The 22,243-nt window shown below is 41.0% G+C and overlaps 1 protein-coding gene across 1 annotated transcript in view; it reads left to right on the forward strand.

Annotated features, from left to right (window-relative positions):
- LOC108072633 (uncharacterized) overlaps window positions 1–22,243 on the forward strand; it is a 40,140-nt gene that overhangs the window by 4,124 nt on the left and 13,773 nt on the right. The window contains exon 2 of the mRNA XM_041776054.2: window positions 7,188–7,223. The gene's annotated coding sequence lies outside the window, so the exon portion shown is untranslated. The remainder of the gene's footprint in view (window positions 1–7,187; window positions 7,224–22,243) is intronic.

Consider the following 22,243-nt stretch of genomic DNA (forward strand, 5'->3'; position numbering starts at 1 on the left):
AATTTACACTCAAAAAACCTCACAATCTTCATAACTGCCCTAATTTCATGTTTATGTTAGGGGTATGCATACAAACCACTTTTTAAAGACTGCATTGTTAATATATTTATTAAAAAAATAAAGAGGAATTTAATAATTTATAAAATATATTAAAATTACTTAATATTAATTTAAATTTTAAAGTAATATTAGTTGTTCGTTGAATATGTTTCCAAGGATTAAATTCTCTTATAGTAACTTCACTTTTTAAATCCTTAAGGGACAATAGCTGTTATCTCTTTCATTTGATTGTGGTGTTATCTTAGAGAAAAGGTTCTTCGCAAATCGATTTTCTTGACCAAATCGGGTCAACCTAAGCTGTATATTCTTGCACGGGTTTTTTATTTTCTTTGCGTGAACTCAGCATGTCACAGCTAACCCTTTTAAGCACACAAATGCTTCCGGGGGGATCGAGTGGAGCCACATTAAACACTTCTCGTACTCCGCTTGACTGACTGGCTGTCACGTTTTCTCTCCAGAAGTTATGGCTCTGTCAGGCGAATGAAATGTATAGGCCAACGACATTGCTTAAACATGAACTGGGCACCCGTAAGTGCATAAGGGTGATGGGGCGAGGAAAAGCCGTGGATTTTAAAATGAATAAGGTAAACTCCCGCAGGAGGACCATTAAACATTTCTCCGATATAGGAATTTTCCTACTTGGCTTTATTTTCAAAAAAAAATCTCTCAGCAAATCTTCTTAAACAAAGTCTTAGGATGCTATGAGATAAACACATATTTTTAAGTATTTTTTTAGCAACCAAAATCTCGACTTTCCAGTAAACAGAAAACTGTATATCTACACTCTTGTTTTTCCATAATAAAATATATATTTTATAGATCCAAAACTCTTTTCTTTATTCCCAAATAAAACAATATACCCTTTACGTTATAAAAGTGCCCGGTATAAAAAGGGAAAGGTAAATAGAATGCTTGGACACAAAATTGGCAAAGAGACCCCTTTAATATCCGCGTTCATAGAGTTGATTTATTTTTGTAGTTGCTTCTATTAACTGCTGTAGCAGTTAGCGAACTCCCTCCCAATGGCAGTGCCGACTTGTAGATTTTGGCCAAACTCGTGAGCCAAGTTCCTGGCCACGCTGAGTGCCTGGCACTTGCAGTTCATTTGCTTAAAAGTTGGCAGTCCCTGCCAGCCGTCCGTTGAATGTTTGGCAACAGCCAAACAATTACCCAACAACGGACTGGAGAACCATTCTCCTCCCCACTCGCTGTCGGCCCAAAAAGAGGAGAAGTGCAGCCAACGGTCGTGAACTGGGATTGGGAGGAAGGGAAGGCACAAGGGCATGGGCAGGTGCAGGGCAGGGGCATGAGAATGGGCCATGGGCCTGGGCATTCTAGCGGAACTTTGTGTCGCATTATGCCGTGTTTCGGGTTGTCGGTGGATGTTGCCGCCGCTGCTGCTGCTGTTATCGTCGTGGCTACATGTTGGCTACAATGTTTGGTTACAATTGTTTTTCAGCATTTTTTGTGCTGCCTGCCAGCGACATGCACATGCATAGATAGATAGATACAATTGTATCTGCTGCTCTGCAGGCAGTGCCACAGCTATATGCTGCGGTGTTCTCCACACAAACACACACACATACTAATTATGTTTTGTTTGCGCTTGGCTGCCGTTCCATCCCCTTTCACCCAACCACCTCTCCTCCACCCCGAACAAAAGCTTTTAATTATTCGTATGTCACATTTCAGTTTTGTTTTATCAATAAATACGCAAAATGGGAACATTTGAAGTGCACAGGTTTAGTTTGGAATGAAAGTCCACCAGGATAGATGGGTACAGCTGTGGTCGAAATTATAGCATTGTATCTGGGCTTCAAATAAATTAAAACATGACTTTTCATTTGGTAAAGTATCTTACCAGTCTGTACCCAGAAAAAAAATATTAATAAATAAATAAATACTTATTAAAGTATTTTTATTTACATTACTCAAAATTTCTTATATTTTTCTGAAAATATTTCATAAATGCTATTCACTTGAACACAACTGTCTTTGCCATTTGCTTGTCTGTTGCTGCTGGAAATCGAATTATGGCTGGCCAATAAGTGAGCTGAGATTTGATGAATGAAGAGTTAATTAGAATCCTCTCACAAAGCAGCTCGGCTTGACTTTGTTTGGCCCATAAATATGAAATAATTTAATTAATTTCCAGGCAAATATTTAAGGTAGAGTGGATGCTAAACTATTTTGTTTGCTCAATTAACTCTATGCCCAAAATGTTTGAGATAGTTTAGCTTAGTTTGAGATAGTTTTAATGGACGAGCCTCGCCTCTCATATGATTTTCCCGGAAAATCTTTTGAAGTAAACACCTTCCGAGGCCACAAGTACATGGTCATTTTCGTATCAGAATCGGATTAATTACGTCCTATAACTAAAGTTGGCCGACCATCTTATGCAGCAATAGCCCATGAAATTCACGGTTAGATCATGCCGTAAATCCATCAAGGCGTACTTTGCCTGGGAAACGACAGCCGCTGTCGGTTGCACTCAATGTCAGGGCCAGCATAAAACTGAATCGCCCGCCGCCTGGTTTGATGGCCCAAGTCGATCCAAAGGCTTTAGCCATAACTTTATGGATCACTCAAGCGGCCGAGGCGTTCAATTAAATGGAGACGAAGATGGTCCATAAAATGATGAATGAAAATGACATCAGCGGGAAAAACAGGGAAAAACGAAAAGAAAAGAGGGCAGAGATATGACGAGCTACTTCCCAGTGGCCGCTGCTTTTTGGGTTAATCAAATTTAGTCGCAGCGAGTGCGAGTGCGAGTGGAAGTGGGGGTTGGAGGGGACGACAAATAACGGTGGCCCATTAAGCACCTGTGTACTCATATGCGGTACACACACCTTTCAGATACGTTTCGTGAGTGTACCAGATAGCAGATACCGGATACCACGGCACAGAGGGCAAAGAAGGCACGGCAGCCGATTTGGGCACGCATTTTACGTTAATTACATGTCGCTACAATGTCGGGCTTTGTAATTATTTTGACAGCCAAACCGTCGCTGGCGCTTTTGTTATTCCAGCTGTATCTTTTGCATTCGGAAATCCGAGAGTTACAGTTACATTCGTCAGCTTTCGTCCGAGTTGCTGTTGGTTGTTGGTTTTTTCTTCTGTCTTTATAATGACGAGAATTTCTAAAACAGCCCCAACCCCGGCTTCAATCCTGGCAGCCAGTCAGTCATTCAGCCTGTCAGCAGCATTTTGTTTAATGAGCTTTTTACGAGCCGTGCAATGAGTAGGATTCCCCAGCACAGGCATTGGGAGATACAGCCGGAGTCGCTGCGTTGGGTACTCACATCACACATGACATCAACAGTTAGGGCGGAACGTGGAGGACTCGAGCTGGCTACGAGGGTTGGCACAATCCATTTGGGCTTGGCTTTCACACAAAACTAGGCGGAGATATACCTACATTAAATTTCTAACCAAAGAATTAAATTTTTGTTGCTGAATTAAGTGCTTTCAACCAATTCAAAATCACTAACTTTGGTAGTTAACACATCCTTTGGATAAACCCTCGCTAGCCATCGTCTCGGATTACGCGATAATCAAACAATTGAATTGCTTTTTGAGGTTTGCTGAGAACTCAGTTGGCAGACAGTTAGTTTGTTGGCTTGTTGACTGCGGTCTGATGGGAGCTGGAAGCCATTCGAAGCGACAGCCAAACATCAAAGTCGTTGCCTTCCATCAAGTGCGAATGCAGCTTGGATGATGATGATGATGCCGTGTCTGTGGCTTTGGCGGCTTTGGAGGTTGCCCATGTTTGAGTGACTGCTTGGCTAACTCGGTGAGCATTGCACTCGCATATATACACATAGTTTCGCTCCAGTTTGAAGACGAACGCGTGCGCGTTACGCTGTAAGTCAAGCATATCGTCAGAGTTACAGTCACAGTCACACACAGCGTAATCGCCGCAGAGTCATATTCAGAGTCATGACTATAGCCGGCGCATAAATGCATAAAGAGCGCGGCGAGTTAGTTGTATACTTGCAACCCATTTGCATACGCGGATTGACAAAAAAAAGTACTTCAATGTCCATTGATTGCCGAGCGAACAATTGTATCTGCGAGATACAAGTACGCTTTGTATTCATGCACGCGACATTGGTACAGATGTGTGTATGAATGTATGACAGGATTCTAGCTTTATTTTTGCTGAGATATTATTGCACTCAGTGCAATCTATATGGAAGTTGATTTTCCTGCTGAATTGAAAACTAGGAGGTGGCAAAGGATTCGTCGTCAAAGAGTGGAATATTTACTTTTGTCTTACATTATGTGGTTCGTTTGCGGAGACCAATATCGGAAATGCAAAAATTTGGGAGAAAAAAATAAACAAAAATGCTACTCATAAATCTCTGTATTTTTTTTTCGATATAAGAGTATTTTTGTTTTGAAAAATCGAATTACACTTTATTTTTGATTCTTTATAAAACTTTGTTTGAGAAAATGTTTTTTGAGAATAAATAAATCTAAATAAATAAAGTATAAATGTTATTCCAATTAAGAACACTTTATGTTAATAGTTAATTAATTCCAAAGGGTTTAACTTAACTGTATTCATTGTAACAACATTTTTGTTTGCGGTGTAACTGAACTCAGTTGCATCGACCCTAAATTCTTTATCTGAATCCTGCTTTATCTTTCCCCCTTGCTGAATGTGAAAAATGAAAAATCAATTTCAGATGCTCTGTAAACTGCAGATGCAAAACCCAACCCTTTCAAAGGAATAATGAAAGTTTAGAAATATAAATCCATGCCGCACCCACAGGGTTCATAACCGCATTTGGGCACTTGAAAAAAAAAGTTTCTAATTAGAGCTTATGCACACCAATTTAACATAGAAAGTTGTTCACTAAATTTCAAAAATGGATTGGAAAAAGTTTTTGGAATGGTTTTATATTCCTAGCTTAGTAAAAAAGCCACTTTTCTTAATCCTAAACAATAGGTTAAAAATATGCAATAAATATTCAAAGTACTTGTAGTTACAAGTATAGCTTTGAATATTTTTCCACTCTGTATGTGTGCATATGCGTTGGCCAGCGGACAAGTCAAGGAGACCAGGAGCGTTGGAGGAGTTAATGGCGCAGGAGTCGACAGTTGCGGACCAGCGGCTGGTGCAATGTGTGGTCGTGCACATCACGTTCTCTAACCCTTAAAGCCACCCACCCTCAGGGCAACCCCTCACTCCTGAGCTGGCTTACATTTGCATAAAATGTGCAACGGCTCCTCGGGTTACTTTTTATATTTTTCTACTTCCCTGGTTTTTATTTATTTTTTATTATTATTTATTTATGCGCCTACCTCGTTCGGCCTCCTGCCCTTCTCCTCCTTCCGATTGCAGCTTAGTGTAATGGCATTTATTTCAAGCCAGAGTCAAGTGCTTCGCAAAAGTTGGTGGCAAATTAATGAGCTTTTACCGTCCTTACCCGGCATATGATTAAAACTTTTCTCTCAACCTTGCCATTCTGGATGCATGAAGCCGTTAGGAAAGTTCGCTTCCGACACATTTCCATTTCCACTACGGAGATTTTTTCTCCAGCGCTTACAAAGCGATTTCCATTCTCATCGAGGAGGGGCCCGCCCTCATCTCAGTTTTGACCCAGTTATGGCCCGGCTGGGATCACGATTCACGGTTTTATTTTTTCCATTTTAATTATGGCTGCATTGGCTCTCTGCTTTGTGGTCATCATTTTGCTTGGGACTTCAACCGGCCAAATAAATGGCCAGGGGGCTGGTTTATTCAAATTGCTATTGTTATGGATAAAATAAAATATTTGAGGAGAGCTTTTCTGTGGCTTTGTTCCCGCTGTCTTTTGCTTTGGCCGGCGGATGCGGAGATTTATGGAGATATGTAAATAGTGGGTAAGAATATACATATTTATATATCGCTCTTAAAGGATGTATTACAATTTTTAGGGTTGGGTAGGTAAATGAGTTGATTTTATTTGGATACACTTTACTGTTGTCTAACTCGGGGGAAGATATAATAGCTCGTGGAAGTATCTATTATCAGTCGCTCCAAAGAAAATTTCACCTTAAAAACTAACAACATTTCAAAGATTAAATTTGAATATTTCAGATAAATCCTATTCCTTTAGTTTGCCTTTATGGATAAAGTTTATACTTTGTAGCTGAGAAATGGCTGCCTGTTTTATCCTTAAAAAATATATTTTTAGATAGTTAATTAAGCCGAACGTTCCCAATTCTTCTGTTATTTAAATTTCAACAATTCCATAGTAAGTGGAAATTTCCAATCAAATAGCTTTTTAAACAGTTGGGGAAAAAAAGAGTAAAGAAAGTACTGACTATCCGGGTCTGCTACAACAATGCCGCCAATAAAGCTGGCCCCAGTGTTTAATCAAGTGTGAAATCTTTAATCAAGGCGAGACCTCTTCCCCCGCCAGCCATAGCATCTCCATCCATCCGATGTCCCGCTCACGACTGAGTGAATTCCCAGCTGCTGCCGGGTGAGCTGAGACCCAAAATCGCAGCTCCAGTATCGAGATGCCAGAGCCGATGCAACGCAGCTGTCTCGTGGCTTTTCAGTTAGCCTACCTGGCTTGACCTTTTTTCCACTGTTATTATTGGCGGGGATGTGTACCTTTTGGAGCCCTCCCACGCTCGCCACACCTCCCCTCCACCCGCCGGGCCTGTCAATTAAAAAGCCATGGTCTGGCCCAGGCCCAGACCCTGAACTGCGCGACTGTTGCCAGTTGGCGATGAACGGAAAACGGAAAACGATTGCAAGTTGTTTAACTCGTATTTTCACTGGCCACTTTCGAGTGCGAAATTAAGTGAATTAGCTGTAAATGCAATGTTTAAATTATCGGCACAGATATTGGAAGAACTGGAAAAGTAGAATATAAAGTTGGTAAAAGAGTTTTCAAGGGAAATATATACCTAGTTAAAGGAGGTTAAGTAAGCTTTATAAGGAATTTAGTAGATCAAGTATTAAATGTTAATATGTATTTTTGCTAATTGAATAACTACTAATCAAATATTCTGTTAAGTAGTATAATCCTCTTCTCCGATATGTATTAGTTTTCACAATAATATACTAAGGTTAAGCCCCGAATACAAGTCCAGTTAGTAAGCAAATTCTCCCTTTATCTTTACAGTTATGATACCGCAGTGAAGGCTTCGCAGAAGAGGAGGTAAGTGGAAACATGAACGGGTTTGTGGTGCGGTTGAATACCACACATCGGCCCTCTCGCACAACATAGGGGACCCCAGGGAGACATCGGTATCAATCTTAATTTATATCAAATTTAATATGGTTGTTTGGAATCGAACGGTGCGGCAGCTGGAAATGGATGCCTTCGGGAGCAGCAACCCCAAGACCCTCAAAGCCGAGCTACCATCACACACACATATGCTCTGTGCTGAGGTTTCCCATTTCGATTTTCCCCTGACCCTGGCCCCTGAGATATGCAGTGCTGATGGGCCTTCGGCTGCCGGCTGAAAACAGAGCCGTGTTGCACACTTCTGGGGCCTTAAATCCTTGCGTCAACGCACGTAAACATGCCACAAAAAAATATTGAAATGGGCGCCAAGGAGGGTATACCGCAAAACACACTTAAGTGATTTTATGGTGCCATTCAAATGTTTTCCAAATCAGCCGAACGTGAACAGCCGATACTTGGGCTCTTCGCCTGGCTTCCATAAATTTTTTGCGAAACGCCTTGAGGCATTCCACTGCCTCACGTAAGCAAGTGGAAAACGTTTACCGGCAACAAGTAGACACTAGAGTTTACCGCACAGAAGGTTTCCCGGGGCGGAAAACTGCCTGATTTCCTTATCGTACAGCCCTGCCGCCTGTCGACGGCTCTCGTTTTGGTTGAATTCTGAATGGCTGACTGCCTGGGTGCCTTAGTGAGCGATTGAGGGCTTCAGGACCTTGCATTGCTTAACAGTTTACATTAAAGCACGTCCTGCCTCGATAAATTATGCGGAATTGAGAGAATTTAAGTGCTGGGATGGTGATTATATATTATATGTTGAAAATGGAGATGAATTTAGAAGGTTTTGACTTACAAGAATGAAATATAAAATATTTTTTCCATAAGGTAAATCTACTTAATCCCAAATCAAAGGTGAAACCGCCAGCTTGTCACTAATTTCTAAAGCCATCTGCCCTTTTTTTCCTGGCTGGGTCCCACTTTGGATAAGTACTACTTCCATTAGTTCGGATTCTTCAGGAAAAACCCTTTCATTACCGCCAGCAGATAATGTATTTCAAATTGTTTAGATTTCCTTGACTGCGTATACGCAATCTACAGCCTGAGTTTTCCCTCCTTTTTAGCGACAAAGCTTGTGGCAAATATTTACGCTCTCCCTCCAGCGTTAATGTGTAAATAATTGCATGTCACTTGCTGACTGAGCAAACACTCTGGCAAACGCCCAAATACCCACTTCATTGTTTGCCCTTGCGATTTGGGTTTTTTATTCGGTTTTGGCTTCGGATTCAGTTTCGGATTCGGATTCCGGATTTGTATTTGGATTTCAGCTGCCTCTTTCGGAATGGGCGTTGAAGGCTCAACACCTCAACATAATTGGCTGGGGAGCAGCAGATGGCCTGTTATTAACGTAATGCCAAGTACGCTTGTAATTACCCTCCCAAAAGGGGGCCTGCCTAAGAAGGAAAAAACCCCAAGGGTCAAATTAAAACAAAAAGTAAATATACCAAACATGGAACACGAAAAAACCGTGTTATTTTTTTTTGTTAATTATGTCACATCGTGTTATCAAAAAATGAAGCAGAAAATCAATGCGCAGCCCGAGGACAGCGAAGCGAAAAAAAAAAACATTGGAAAATTATTCGCTGACAGATACTCAGCGAGGATTGGTCTGACGACAGCTTGTTGACAATTGCGTCTTAAATTATGCAATCCATTAAAAAGGAATAAACTGTGTGAATAAAAAATACCAGCACCACCAACGTCCTTTCCAGTCAGAGGTTTTATTAATTAAAACTTGGTTACGAGTTAAGAGCAGCCAAGAGGGGACGGATGTTGGCCAGAAAGTGGTTGTGCGGTTACTTTTAGCACCAGGGCAGGTCAGATGGGGGAAACATTGCACTAAAAAAGGTTGTAAATTCTTAAATTATTTGCTGGCAATGAGGTAAAATTCTAAAAGAAGTTAATTGCTGAACAGATGTGAATATTTAATTAATTTGGTTGAGTGAATATATTCATAGCTTTATGTTATGTAAGCTTTAGGCAAATTTGTATCTGCTTTTGACCAGCTAAATCCGAATTCAATAGGCTCGCCTCTATATTCTTAATATTTAGAATTCCTAAGAGCATTATTAGGGTCTTATGAAGTCAAATATTCACCAGAAAAGTCTTTTATTATACAAATATTTTACAATAAAATTTCTTTAGTTCAAACGCCGATGGATAGCATTGACTTCAATTCATTTGATTTGTTTGCTTGTTGTGTGCGTTATTATTACATAAAGAACTGAAGCGAACAAATAAGATCCCCAACTTCTGTCAAGTTCAAGGTTCTTCTGGTGGCTCGAAGCTGGGATTGGAGGTGGGATTCATCTGTGGCCAGAAAGTCGCGCCATCAAGTCTGCATACGCCAGTTTGTCGCCCTACGGTACGTGTCTGTTGTTGGTTTTGCGCCTCATAAATCACAAAATAAATTTTGCGCGTGCAAAATGTATAAAACGGAAGCGGGACCTACGGCAGGCAGAGTGCAATAAAAACTTTTTGATTTTTGGATCTTTTTATTTGCTTGCGCGCGGGTGAGCAAACTGAATCGTTTCGGAGGTAGAGACAGAGAGAGAGGGAGAGGCACAACGGAAACGGAAGTGCGTAATGCCATACGTGATGGCCGAGCTGGTCTGCGGTTTGTCCATGGCAAGGTGCAAGCAATTTTTATGATTAATTGCAGAAACGAAACCCAACATGAGTCAGGCGGCAGAGAGGGTTCGGGGTCTGGCCTGTGTTCTTTTGTTGGCAAATGAAACAATAGCCACATTTATACTAAAAATAAAACCAAGCAGCCATAAAAATGTGATAAAGAAAGGGCTTTTTTGGGTAAGCGTTGGGTCATTCTCTGCCCCCGTTGAGGGAAAGTCGTAAATACCGATTACGACGCTTAGGCGCCACTTCAGCAATCTGCTTTTTGTACTCTCATATGCAGAACTTGGCACTCTTAAAGGTTTATGTATTTGTTTTGTTGCTTTCATGCGAATTTTAGTATGAAATCTTTAGAAAAACCCTTTATACCTTAATATATTATGCATAATATATCAAAACTATATTTGGAATCCAGCAGGATTTATCTTCATTGCGATTTTTGTGACTTAATTGAAATAAATTAGAGCCCTGAAAACGCCTAGTTAATTGGGGATCTGGCCAAGGCTGACGTAAATGGTTTTGGGGGAGGTCCCAGTCTCCTCTATAAATCCCAAGTGGGGCTGGGCAAATGTGAAAGCAGCTGTTGGCCAAATGTGCGAAAATGACTGGCCAATTGCTGGCGAAAATGACTCGGCCAGACCACGGCCATGGTTGGGCTGATTTGCATACGAGAGCTGGGGGCCTCTCGGCTGCAGTTCCTCAATCGTGGCAGCCGCTCTCCGTCTGGCTGCTAGTCTGTCAGTAAGTCAGCAAGTCAGCGAGCCAGTCAGTCAGCAAGTCAATCTACCTCGTCACCCAAGACCTCAGCCTGGAAGGCAGCCACTTGCAACGTTCTCTTAGGTTCTGCTGCTGCATCCGCTGGCTACCTAGGGCAATTTGGCTGCGGAGTAACTGTACAAGATAATGCCGCAGTTTCATTATGCAAATCGACGACCCTTCGGGTTCGCCTTCCCTGCATTTTGTCTGGTGGTTTAACTGGACCAACTGCACGGCTTAAAGCCATCTCAATTGCCTGACACGACTATCTTCTCGGCAGAGGGAGAGAGAGATGACGGACAGGCAGATGGCTTGATGTCACAGGAAAGTAGATTTAATATTGGCTCCAGCCTTAATGTCGTCCATTTTGAGGTAGCTTCTACATGGAATCAGAGCCTTTTTAGCAGGGAAATTCAGGAAACTTCAGCTGACAGCAAAGGCAGCGGATAAAGTTTACTTTACAAAGGACTTTCTGCCTCAGGCCCCGTTAGAAAAAAAATTTTCCTTCATTACTTTCCCTGTGAGGCAACTCAAGGAAGCGGCCCTAAATAAAGAAATTAAGGAAAGAAAATATAAGAAAACATCATCATAAGAAAACTAAAAATGTATAAGGGGCGAGCAAAGTATTACGCAAAATTATAATTAAGCTGTAATAATAAACATGCAGTATGAACTTTGGAAAATCTTGAATATATATTTAAAGGCAAAATATTATTTTCTACTTGAGGCAACTGGGTTTGGGTTTCTTTTTTGATTATCTAATTTCTCATTTTAATTCAGGGTACAAAATTGATTTTGTTTTGCTTTAGATTATTTTCTTATTTCTCAATACATTTTAGAATGAGTTTTATAGGGTATTCAAGTGGTCCTTTCGTTTGTCTGATCATCCTCTTTCGGGGTTTTTAATTATGCTCTGGCAGCGTGAAAAAGTTTCTCAAGTGTTTTCACTTCTCTCGCCCTCTGTTTTCCGGAGGGTTCCGGCAATTAACGCCACGTTTCGAGTGGCGGATGTTTTGTCCTGTTGCCGAGTTCTGGGTCGCGGCCTTGGCCCCGCCATGCTCACTTATTAATTTCGCCAATTTAGTGACGGAAGTGGCGGGCGTCGGAAACAAATGAAATTTCATATTTCTTTGCCGCAGCCTCTCCAGAGAAGCGTTGGCTTCAGCTTTTCCCACAGTCCCAGAGATACACACGCACCCACAGATGCCAAAACTGCCACCGCAGCACAGCATTTTCCACGGCGGCAGCCACTTCGGCGACTTTTCTTCCCACAGTCAACAGTCCGCAGTCGTCTACACACAGTCATCGTGGCCGCCAAAAAATATCTGCCACAGGAAGCCATCGGGACTGGGGACTGTGGCTAAAGCTGAAGCTGGAGCTGGAGCTGGAGCTGAAACGGGCAGCATTAACGAGTTGGGACAGCGCCAGTTGATGGTCGTTTTTACTGTTGCGAAGTCTGCGGCGGCGGCGACGGCGACGGCGGATTGCGGCAAATGCAAATTGACAAAGCAAAATGCTTTCCATTTGTTATTTCAACATTTCACTTGGGGGATTGTCAATTAAATAATTGAAACAAGTTATTGGCCATTAAAACGGAATGGATTAAAATGGACTCGATGTGGCAAGAGCAAAAACAAAATGCTGAATATTGTATTCAATTTATTTTGGGAGAATATTAAACACATAAAATCATAGTTGAGCGGGGAAAATAATTTTCCACCTGGCGAAATACATCTGCTGTAATCGTGTGTCCTAGCTCGGGGGGTCGACAATTGACCCAATAAGCCAAGAACACGGCCTGCCCAAGTGGATGAGGCGGTCAGAAATCGTTCCTTTCTTCTGGGCGGAAATTGCCATGCTGCGGATAGACAGCTGGCAATTTATTGGATTGGATTTGGCCAAGTGCAAGTTGCAGGCATTAAATTAAAACGTGCCCGGCCGCAACACAGTCGTGATGTGGCAGCTCTTAACCCGCTGACGCCCAGCTAGTTAACCCAAAACCCAACTAGGCCCGACTCTACACCATCCGTGAGATAAGAAAAACGAGAGAGGAGGCGAGGTTCTTTCGCTGGCTTTCTTTGTCCACAAAATGGATTATTATGTTAATTACTGTCACGTCACTGCTCGTCACGCTGGGGCTTTTCCTCCACCCAGTCGGGCTGCTCCCTTTCTCCGGCCTTCCGCGAATGCTTCGGAGCTGCATTTAGGCGCCATTCAGCTGCAAATTAGCGCGCATACAAAATATGTGCCAGGAGCATTAAGAGCTCAAATTCCGGGCATGGAGGAAGTGGGGGTGTACACCCCCTTTATACACCTTTGTGTTTAATATTTCCATTGAAACTTGAATGGCGGTGATGTGTGTTGGGGTTTCTAATGAAAATTTAAGATGAACTTGACAAGATTAAGTCATAAATTCGCGGGTTTATAGTAGATACTAGGGACTTATGTCTAATTATATGTATCGACAAAATATTCGGCTGAATATCATATCTAAATAATTGTAAACTTTATAATGTGTATTTTGTTTACCACTTTAAATACCTTTTATATTCCCACAGTATTTTAAATAAATAAATATTGAGGAATTATAATTTAAATAAAGGTTAAACACCTCACAAATTTGTAAATTAACCATAAAATTCCAAATAAGCTTACACCTACTCGTGTTGTTACAATATCCTAATAAACTTAATTTCGTGTTAACAGATTAAAGCCAAATGCCTTTGGGAATTTATAATTAGATTCGACTCGGGATGGTCTCAACACCCGACTGCCGACCATATCGCATAACCACTCGAGTATCTTGTATCTGGCCGTTAACACTCTGTTCGACATTATTAAATTAGAAGCATCCACAATGAGCAGAAGTAAAAGAATGAGCAGAAGTAGAAGTCTTTTCATATATTTTTTTTTTGGTGAACATTTCTAGCCCATGGCCAAGAGCCAAAAGCCAGTTTGGGCCCGCCGTTCGCGAGGTCAAGTCTGACTGACGTGCGCACGTCTCGAGCGCCGAATAAGGCCCATCACAATAATAATAGACGTAATAATCATCATATGAAATAATATAGAAAAATTATGTTAATCGCCCATTCGGCCAGCCGGTCGTCGCTCGCCGGTCTCTGACCATAAAAGGCAGCCTGTCCAGAACGCAAAATTTAAAAGAAACAAAAAAAAAAAGAAACTTCTTGCGTAATCGCAGTGCATTCTGAGGTGCTGAGCGGCCTGTTTGGGATTTAATTAGCCTCTCCATGGGGTACAATAGGCCCGAAATCCAAAACAAGCGACATTTCTGGCGGTATGAAAAATAAAATAATATATTTTAATATTGTCCTTTGGCCCGTCTGTTTGCCAGGCCACCGCGAACATAGTTCATTTAATTTTCATGGCAGTCTGGGCCAGTGCGAATGACACTTGCTTTGATATATAATTAGAATTTATGAAAGTGTCGGGGAGGAAAAACTTTTCCGGACACCCGGCCAGAGCCGCCCACTGGCCAGCTACGCCCGGCTGCTGTCAGCTGACAGCTGGTAGCGGTCCTTGGGTTGCAGAGAGAGAAAATATTCATATGAACAAGGAACAATTTATGCTAGAATTAGGTTAAATTTAAAAATAAAAGTACTATGCCCGAATTTATTCACTATATTTCACATCCAATAAATAATTCTATTTGTAAGAAAAAATAAATCTACCTATTAATAATAAATAATCAAATACTAAATTTTTTGTTCCCTGTGACTTCCTGGGGAGAAATAATCATTATGCAGACAAGGCATCTGACAGCCGGCGGTCCAGCCAAGTGGCCAGAAGTGTCCCGAACTTTGGGTAACAGGGACAAATCTTGTGGGTGGCGATGATAGCGGTTTCGGTGACGCCTTCGCTGGAAACGTAACTGAGCTAGCTGAACAAAAAAAAAACATTAAAAGTCAAAGTAACAGCCGGGGAAGTGGGTCGTAACAGCGGGGCTCTGGGTGGTTACTGCTTATGTAAACAGTTAACAAATTAAATTCGAATATAAAAAAATATTGCAACGGACCGTTTTCAATATTTGCTAATTGAAATTGCCAATGAAGATGGCTTTTTGCCACGGGCTATTTGCCAATCCTAAGCGGCTTACAGCGGCCAGCTGACAAATTGCTGCAAAATACCTGAAATACCTGGACCTTTCAGCTGCCACCCACGGCTCTTTATTCGTTTTAATGAAGCACACGTAGCGACGACAACTGCAATAAAAGTAATAAAAAACTTAGTGTTGGGGCCGGCATATGAAACTTTTATTTATTTATTTAGTAACTTTGTATATTTTGTTGTATTTTTCGCCTTTGCTGATGTGACTTGCGTGTTTTAATGACGTCGCTTGCGTGCCCAAGAAAGTGTTGAAAGTTTCCCTTCTGCCTTTGTTGCCACGATTTGTACTTGGTTTAATAAGCGGAAACATCCCAGGCAGGTGGGGGAGGTTGACAATGAACCAAAGGAAAGCTGTGGGGAACCCAATTATGACGCCACAATAAAAAGTTTTGTTTTTTTATTATTGTTTATAAACACGCTTTACTTTTATTTTCATTGGTAATTACTGCCCGCAGACTGCTTACGTCTCCAGCTCTCAAAGAGGCCATCAAACGGGCCATCTGGCTTTTGGACTTCTCAGACCAAATGAGGAATAAACTGCGAAAGCCTTTCTAATGCACTCTGGTACTCTGCGATTGCAACATAGTAAAAACGATGGCTCTACTCAAAATGAAATTAGTCTTTCCTCTTATTCTAATTGCCCTAATGTCCAACGCTGTCTATGCTTTTTTTTATAGTGTAAACTTAAGAGCACTTGGATTGACTGCTCTCGATGAGATTTCAAGAACTCGTTTTATGTTTACGCGGTGATTAAAGTAATAAAATGGTTTTTGTACATTGTCGTCTATTAGTCATAAGCTTCACTTGAAAAAAAATATAGTTTAGGTTCTTAGAAATTATAGCAGCAGGAGTCATTTTTGAATACAAGAATCTTTAACCCACTTGAGGATAAGAGAAGATTCTTGGTGCTCTCCAAGATGAAATTAACCTGACAATGTTCTTCATTTCAATCAGAAACAAAAGAAAATTAAAATATTTTATATCTGATTTAGAATCAATTGGATCTAACGATCATTGTCCTGTCATTTTTCGGGTTTACTTTTACATTCCCAGAAATGGGAGGTTGGCTTCCAATACCTCTTAATATTGTCAGCTGGTAGACATTTAGACTACTATCAGTCGCCCTAATTGAGAGTACTCCAAAGTGTTCAAGTACTTAGCTAGTAACAGGCCGCAGACAAGGCGAACTTTTATTTAGCCAGCTATACTAGCTGTGTGTTTCCCCACTTCCCCAGTGCCCGCAAAAATCACGGAACGTACTTAGCGCAAATTGTGAAAGTTGGAAAAGTAGCTGGCAGCCCTGAAGAGCAAAGTCCCATCTTCCATCTCGCGTTTTCCCATTTTCCAGATGGCAATGGCTGGGGCCGAGGGAGAGGAAAACCGCAGCGATGGGCCGAACTTGGCCCCTGGGTTCTGCTAACCCGGATTACCCCCCTGATTGCCAGCGCACGCACTCGCCGATGCTGATGCTGCCACACGCAGAGGCAGTTAGAAGGAAACTTTAGAGTATCGCAGCACTAAACAAGTTTGGCTTATAGACAGACCTAGGTTGGCCGCAAGACAACGGCACAAGATACGTGAGAAACCAGTAACGGTAGTAGGTCTGACTCTATCTTTAAAATATTAAGTTTCGCGGGGACCACAGGGACTATGATGAATAATTTGGATTAACTATTCAATAATTTAAACAACTTTAATTAAAATTAATTTAATTTGATGCATTATTATTTTGTTTGTTATAAATTAGTCTGTTCTAGATTTAATTACTAAGTTTTACTAGTATCTTTGACCAAAAAGTAAGCAACACAATTGTATGACCTTTCTCTTATTTAAAAAAAGGGGCTACACATTTATGTATTTAAAAAAATTCCTATCATTTATATAAAGTATTTAAAATACCTATTAAATCAATAGAAATACAAAACCAACTTCCTTCAATCAACTCTCGCTTTAGCTTTCCTCTCATTGTTAGCCACTCTGTTCTAGTTTTCTTTTACTTTTGCCTCTAACCTGGTCTTTCTTATGTCTTAATCGCCAGCCTACGGGCTCTTTCTCTGCCTCTTAGAGTAGGTAAGTGTATCAAAATGGCATAATTATTACAGTGGCCGCCGTGCCTGGGAAAGCTGCTTGGAAACACGAAAACCGAGGGCAGTGGGTTAAGTTAAGTTAAGCTCTGGGTTCGCACACTGCGTACGTGGTGGCTGCTGCACGGCAATGGTCGCAATTGAGGTTTTCGCCTTGCGTTTGCAGCTCCGATTTATATAGGTTGTGTATATCTCATTTGGCGAACCGAGAGCAGCAGTAGTAGATCGCAAACCGGTTGCCGCTTCGTGGGTGTATTATTGTGTTATTGTTACTGCCGCTCCGACTTTTGTCTCTGCCACAGCGGTCCCGATTATGCAACACTTCGTGTCGCCGCTCCAAACCCGAAAAGTTGTGCAAGGCAAGCCAAGGCGGCAGTTGGCTCTTGTGTTTGTTGACTTTCAGCCGTTTTCAGTGCTTTACTCAGTACATTTGCGGCTTGTAATTGCGGGTCTGCCGGCTGTCAAGCCGAAAACCGCTCCAAAAAGCCTATCTCTCGATCTCACAAGCAAATGTGTAAGATGTCGAGCAAATCGGCGAAGAACCCTGAGCTAAAGAACACTGGACTCAGAAGGAAATGTGGCATATAGGTGAAGTAATCTGCTTCCTTAAGAAGGCTTACGAATTAGTCACAGGTCTGTAAAGTCTAAAGTGCAGCTCTTATTTGAGCTTTAGATTTGTTGGTTATTTCTTTAGAACAGCTGTAAGATTAATATGGAAACATACGAAGAAAATATTAGTAAGAAACCTAGAATTTACATATAAAGTTTTGGTTACTAAAGAACAATGTTCTGTACGGAAATAGCAACTTGAATTAAACTTTTATTAAGACTAAGGACATAAGATGTATCTAATGAAATGTATCTCAGAAAATGTATCTTATACTTTTGCAACACTTTAATTTATAGCCTCAAAACCAAAGCCATCAAAAATGTATTCTAAATAATATTTGTAATTCTAGTCCTCAAGGTAAGATGACCTGACAGCTGTATATCACTTGTTACGCCATAAAAGGGAGCACTCTAAAGCTCACACTCGGAGATATACTCACGCATCCGTTATAGACTTAAGAAATCCCTTGCTGTCAGCCATAAAGTATAATCCCGGTGCCCTCTTGTCTTGGCCAATGCTCCACATATGCGAAGTCCCACTTCCGCTTTCTGGCTCTGCCGTTGACGGGGCAACCCTTTCTCCCTCCCCCCCGTCCGGAGCCACCCATTCCGACACCTGTTCCCAGCTGAGTGCCAGCCGGTTGCGACTAGTAGCCCCATTTCCTTTGGACTGCATTAGAAGTCAAGTGGTTGAGCAACAACAGCCAGCAGACGAAACCGTTGCTTCCATGGCTGCCAGTTTGGTCTTGGCCTTAAAAATATATATTCACATGTGTGTGTATATAGCCAACTTGTTGCGCAACGACGGCAGCCACAAAAGTCGGAGGGAGTGCGTACATACAGGGCATAAAGTGTGATATTATTTTTATTAAAAAAAAAAAGTATCCTGAAACAATGTTGCTTTAATGTTGGACTCCATTATAAATAATTCATCAATTACGATAGAAGTTGTTAAGATAAAATATCGCTTTTTATGTGCATTTAAATCGAGCTTAAAAAACAATTTCAGCTAGGGGATTTTTTGCAGTGCAGGAAGATGGATGACGCACATGGCAAGCAACCGATTTTTGAAAGAGAAATTGCTATCTCAGTGCAACGAGTTTTTGTTTGCTGTGCTGGCTGTTATTCTTACTGTTTTCGTTGTCAGTTCGCCAATAAAAAGCCAGAAAGACGGAGGACGGAGGAAGCCGACCAGGCAGCTGTTGGCCCGATTTGCCGGTTGTCTGTTGCACTTGTTTTGGCCAGATTGTTCCCGTTCTGCATTTTGCATCTGCCTCGGATTCGGGTTTTGTTCGAGTTCTGGTTGGATTCGTTCTACTGCTTTGGATTTATTATTATTTTGGTTATGGTTTTTTGTTGTATTTAAGCGTAAATATTTGGTTTAGTTTTGGTAGGCTGACTGCTTGACGCATTTATCGAGCTGGATAATACTTGTATTGTCACAAAAGCTTGATTTATGCAGCTTGTTGATACGCAATAAATGTATGCAGCCTTTGTATATAAATAAATATTTGTTTAAAAAACAATATATATTTATTTTTGATTCTATGAAAGGGCTATTTATACCTTAAAGCCATCTTTTGTTCAGCCGTTTCAGTTTAGGCCCAAAAGAAACAATAAAAAAAAAGGTGAATGAACTGACCGAAACGCAAAAATAACACACATGTGTACAAATATGAGCCAAAGCAACAGCTTTTTTAGCAAGAGTGAAATTTCGGTAACAAGGTTCACAGCGGCCACAGAACTGAAATACAGATCAGGAGAGAAAAGTAGTAGAGTTCCTCAAGTCGAAGTATTGATACCCTTTTCCACGTAATACTCCTAAAATTAAGTAGGCTGCTGTGTTGCTAAGCCCAATCTGCATTTTAAAATCGCATTAAAATTAATATATGTTATAAAAAAGTATTTAGCAATTATGTTAGAGTCCATTTCTGATTTTACTCTATTTTACTTAAGCATAGAAAATATTTCCTATTAAGATACAGTTCACTGATCACATTTAATAGGCTCTCTGTAAATGTTTGTACTTATATATTCGGAATTTTAAGCTATTTTTCTGCTTGAATTGATGCCATTTAATTGAGTTTCTCCTGCTGCTTGTTTGGCAAATATTAAGCTAACACACTCGCCAATAAACTGTTGGGAAAAAATAACCAAAAATTAACCAATAATAATTTGTTTTAATAATATTTGTTATGGCTCGCCAGTACCGTTGCTTTGTTTTGTGGCTTGCTTTTAATTATTGTTTCTGGCTGACTCAGAAATATGCAAACCATAATATTTCTATCCCTTTTTTTGCTCAGCAATCTCTTTGCAAAACTTTTAATTACATAGTTTCGCTTGTGGTGGGTAGGGGGCGGGGCCAGGGCGTGGCCGGGACTTATTGCCGCATTTTGCATATTCATATTGCTATTGCCAGGAAAAAAGCAACGGAGTTGTGCAGGGGATTTTCCCAGCTAAAAAAGTTTCAGAACATGTGGAAATATTTGCGGCGTCTGGCAAAAGGTTGCAGCTTTTCACCGGCCAAATTCCTTTCCCTCTTTACTTTGAAATACGAAATTCGCCTTAATTAAAACAATGCCAAAGAGAAACAATAGTATCCGCATAACATACATATATCATCTTTCAGCATCTCGCATTTCCCCGTAAAATGTTTAATAAGCTCAGCCTCACAAAAACAAAAAAAAAACACAAAGCAACACTTGCTGCTATGTTTATTTTACCTACAGAACGTGCCAAATGAAAATAAAACCCGAGCGCAGCAAATTTAATAAATATGAAATGAGTTTGTCATACACACGCACACGCACTGGCACACACGCCCCGCAAAACTCACTTTTGCCTTTGCTGAACGAAACCCTTGCCCCAATTACACGGATGCCGGGGATTCCACTTCGGGCCTGCATGCCTTCGATAACGTGCCGGAGCCGCAACGGCAAATACCTTTAAGCCAGCTCCAAAAACACTGGCAGGGGGGGAGGGTCCAGGACCTTAGCAAATAAACACGCACTTACGGGCTCAGAGGACTTTTATAGGGGCACCACTAGCCAGCCGCACACACAGACACGGGCTAGCCATGAATAACGCGTGACACTAACACAGGGTATATAGAGGGGATCACAAGTCAGAGCTGGCTCTAGGAGGTCCTGTCGTATCCTCGGGGCATCCGGCGAATGCCAAACAAATCGATGCCTGGAGAGGGCAAAAATTTGTGATTATAAGCGCATAAAGCTTCTGCCCAAGTCCTTGGCCTGTCGACTCGAATTCCGTTCGTAGTTTTCGGCTCCGGCAAGCGGAACTTGTTGAATAAATAGGGAAATGAATGGCAGACTGTCACACAATCTGCTGATTGCTACACAGGAATTCCTGTTCCTTTTCCACATTCTCTCTGGCCGCCCCAGGAGCAGTTCTAAGTGGAGCTTGTCAGAATGTCTTGTTAATAGGTTTTGGGCAGTCTTGCACGGCACACCGTAAAATGTCCTTCTAGTAATGGGTAGGTAATGACTCTGACGAGTCCTGGTGCCATAATTGGCTGAAGATTAAGTTTCCTTCAGAGTTATGCAAGGTAAAAATAATGACATGCTTTGAAAGTGTACTGAAAAGCACAACTTTAAAAGTATTGTTTTACGCTGCGTTCATTTTTAATGATATTAATCCTGTTTTTGTTACTGAAACTTCAATACAGATACCTGAATATTTTAAAACAATAAGTTTGATATTCCTTAACGTACGCTTACGCTATTTTCTAACGATTCAAGTGTGTACAACATATATAATATAAATTACTTAAATATTCTAATGATAGTGCTTAGTTCCCACAGCCCAGTAAGGAAAACCTTGCCAAATACTAGACATAACACTGGAATCTGTACCATGAGAATGACAGGGAAACAAGTTATGCGAACAATGGTAGCCACTGTTTGCCATCTAAATTCGCACGGCAGCCAACAAAATGATTGCACATATTCACAAGAGTGGTGGAGTACTTTTTCCCAACCTGTGTCTGTGCATAAACTAATGAGCAACATTCGTTTTATTTCTCTGCAACAGAAAACAGAAGAAACATACATATTTGCTTATGCTATTTGCCTTTTGGAATGGTGCCTTGCTAGAAACTATTTCTGCCATAAAATACTTTTCCCTTGAAAGTCTGGCAAAGTTTTTCCCCATAAACTTGTCCTACTTAACTTCAGTTTGGACAGTTTATTCTGTTGTTTGCCTTAAATTTGTACACGGCTTGGAAATTACTTTAGCACAGAGATCCCTTTCCAAATCATTTATTCTGTTCTAGCGACTCACTTTTCCTCGGGACTGACCTTGCCATTGAGGCGTGGCCAGCCGGGAGTCTCGTTATACAATGCATCAATGCAACAGCCTCGCTTAGCTGCGTCTGCTTTAACCCTCGAAAGGCCGCAGGCTGGCATTGTCCTTGCTGACTTGTCTTTTGTTTCCACTCGTGGGGAGAAGTGCAGGAATAGTGTAGTCATGGAAGTGCAAAGCGTCTGCCAAATAAGTCGGAGATACCTTGAGCGGGGTATCCCCTAATTTAATAGTTTTTGATATTACAAACTTATAATGCTAAATAAAATAATTGTGTTTTCTTAACTATTAAACGATAAATAAACTTGTATCCTTAAAAATTGCGAAATTAATTCAGCGTTCCTAGAGATTAACCTTAATCTTATATTTTTATTTCATTAATTTGAATTAAATATTTAGAAAACTGATCAA

This window comes from Drosophila kikkawai, chromosome 2L (assembly GCF_030179895.1).
Source record: "Drosophila kikkawai strain 14028-0561.14 chromosome 2L, DkikHiC1v2, whole genome shotgun sequence".
Lineage (NCBI taxonomy): Eukaryota > Metazoa > Arthropoda > Insecta > Diptera > Drosophilidae > Drosophila > Drosophila kikkawai.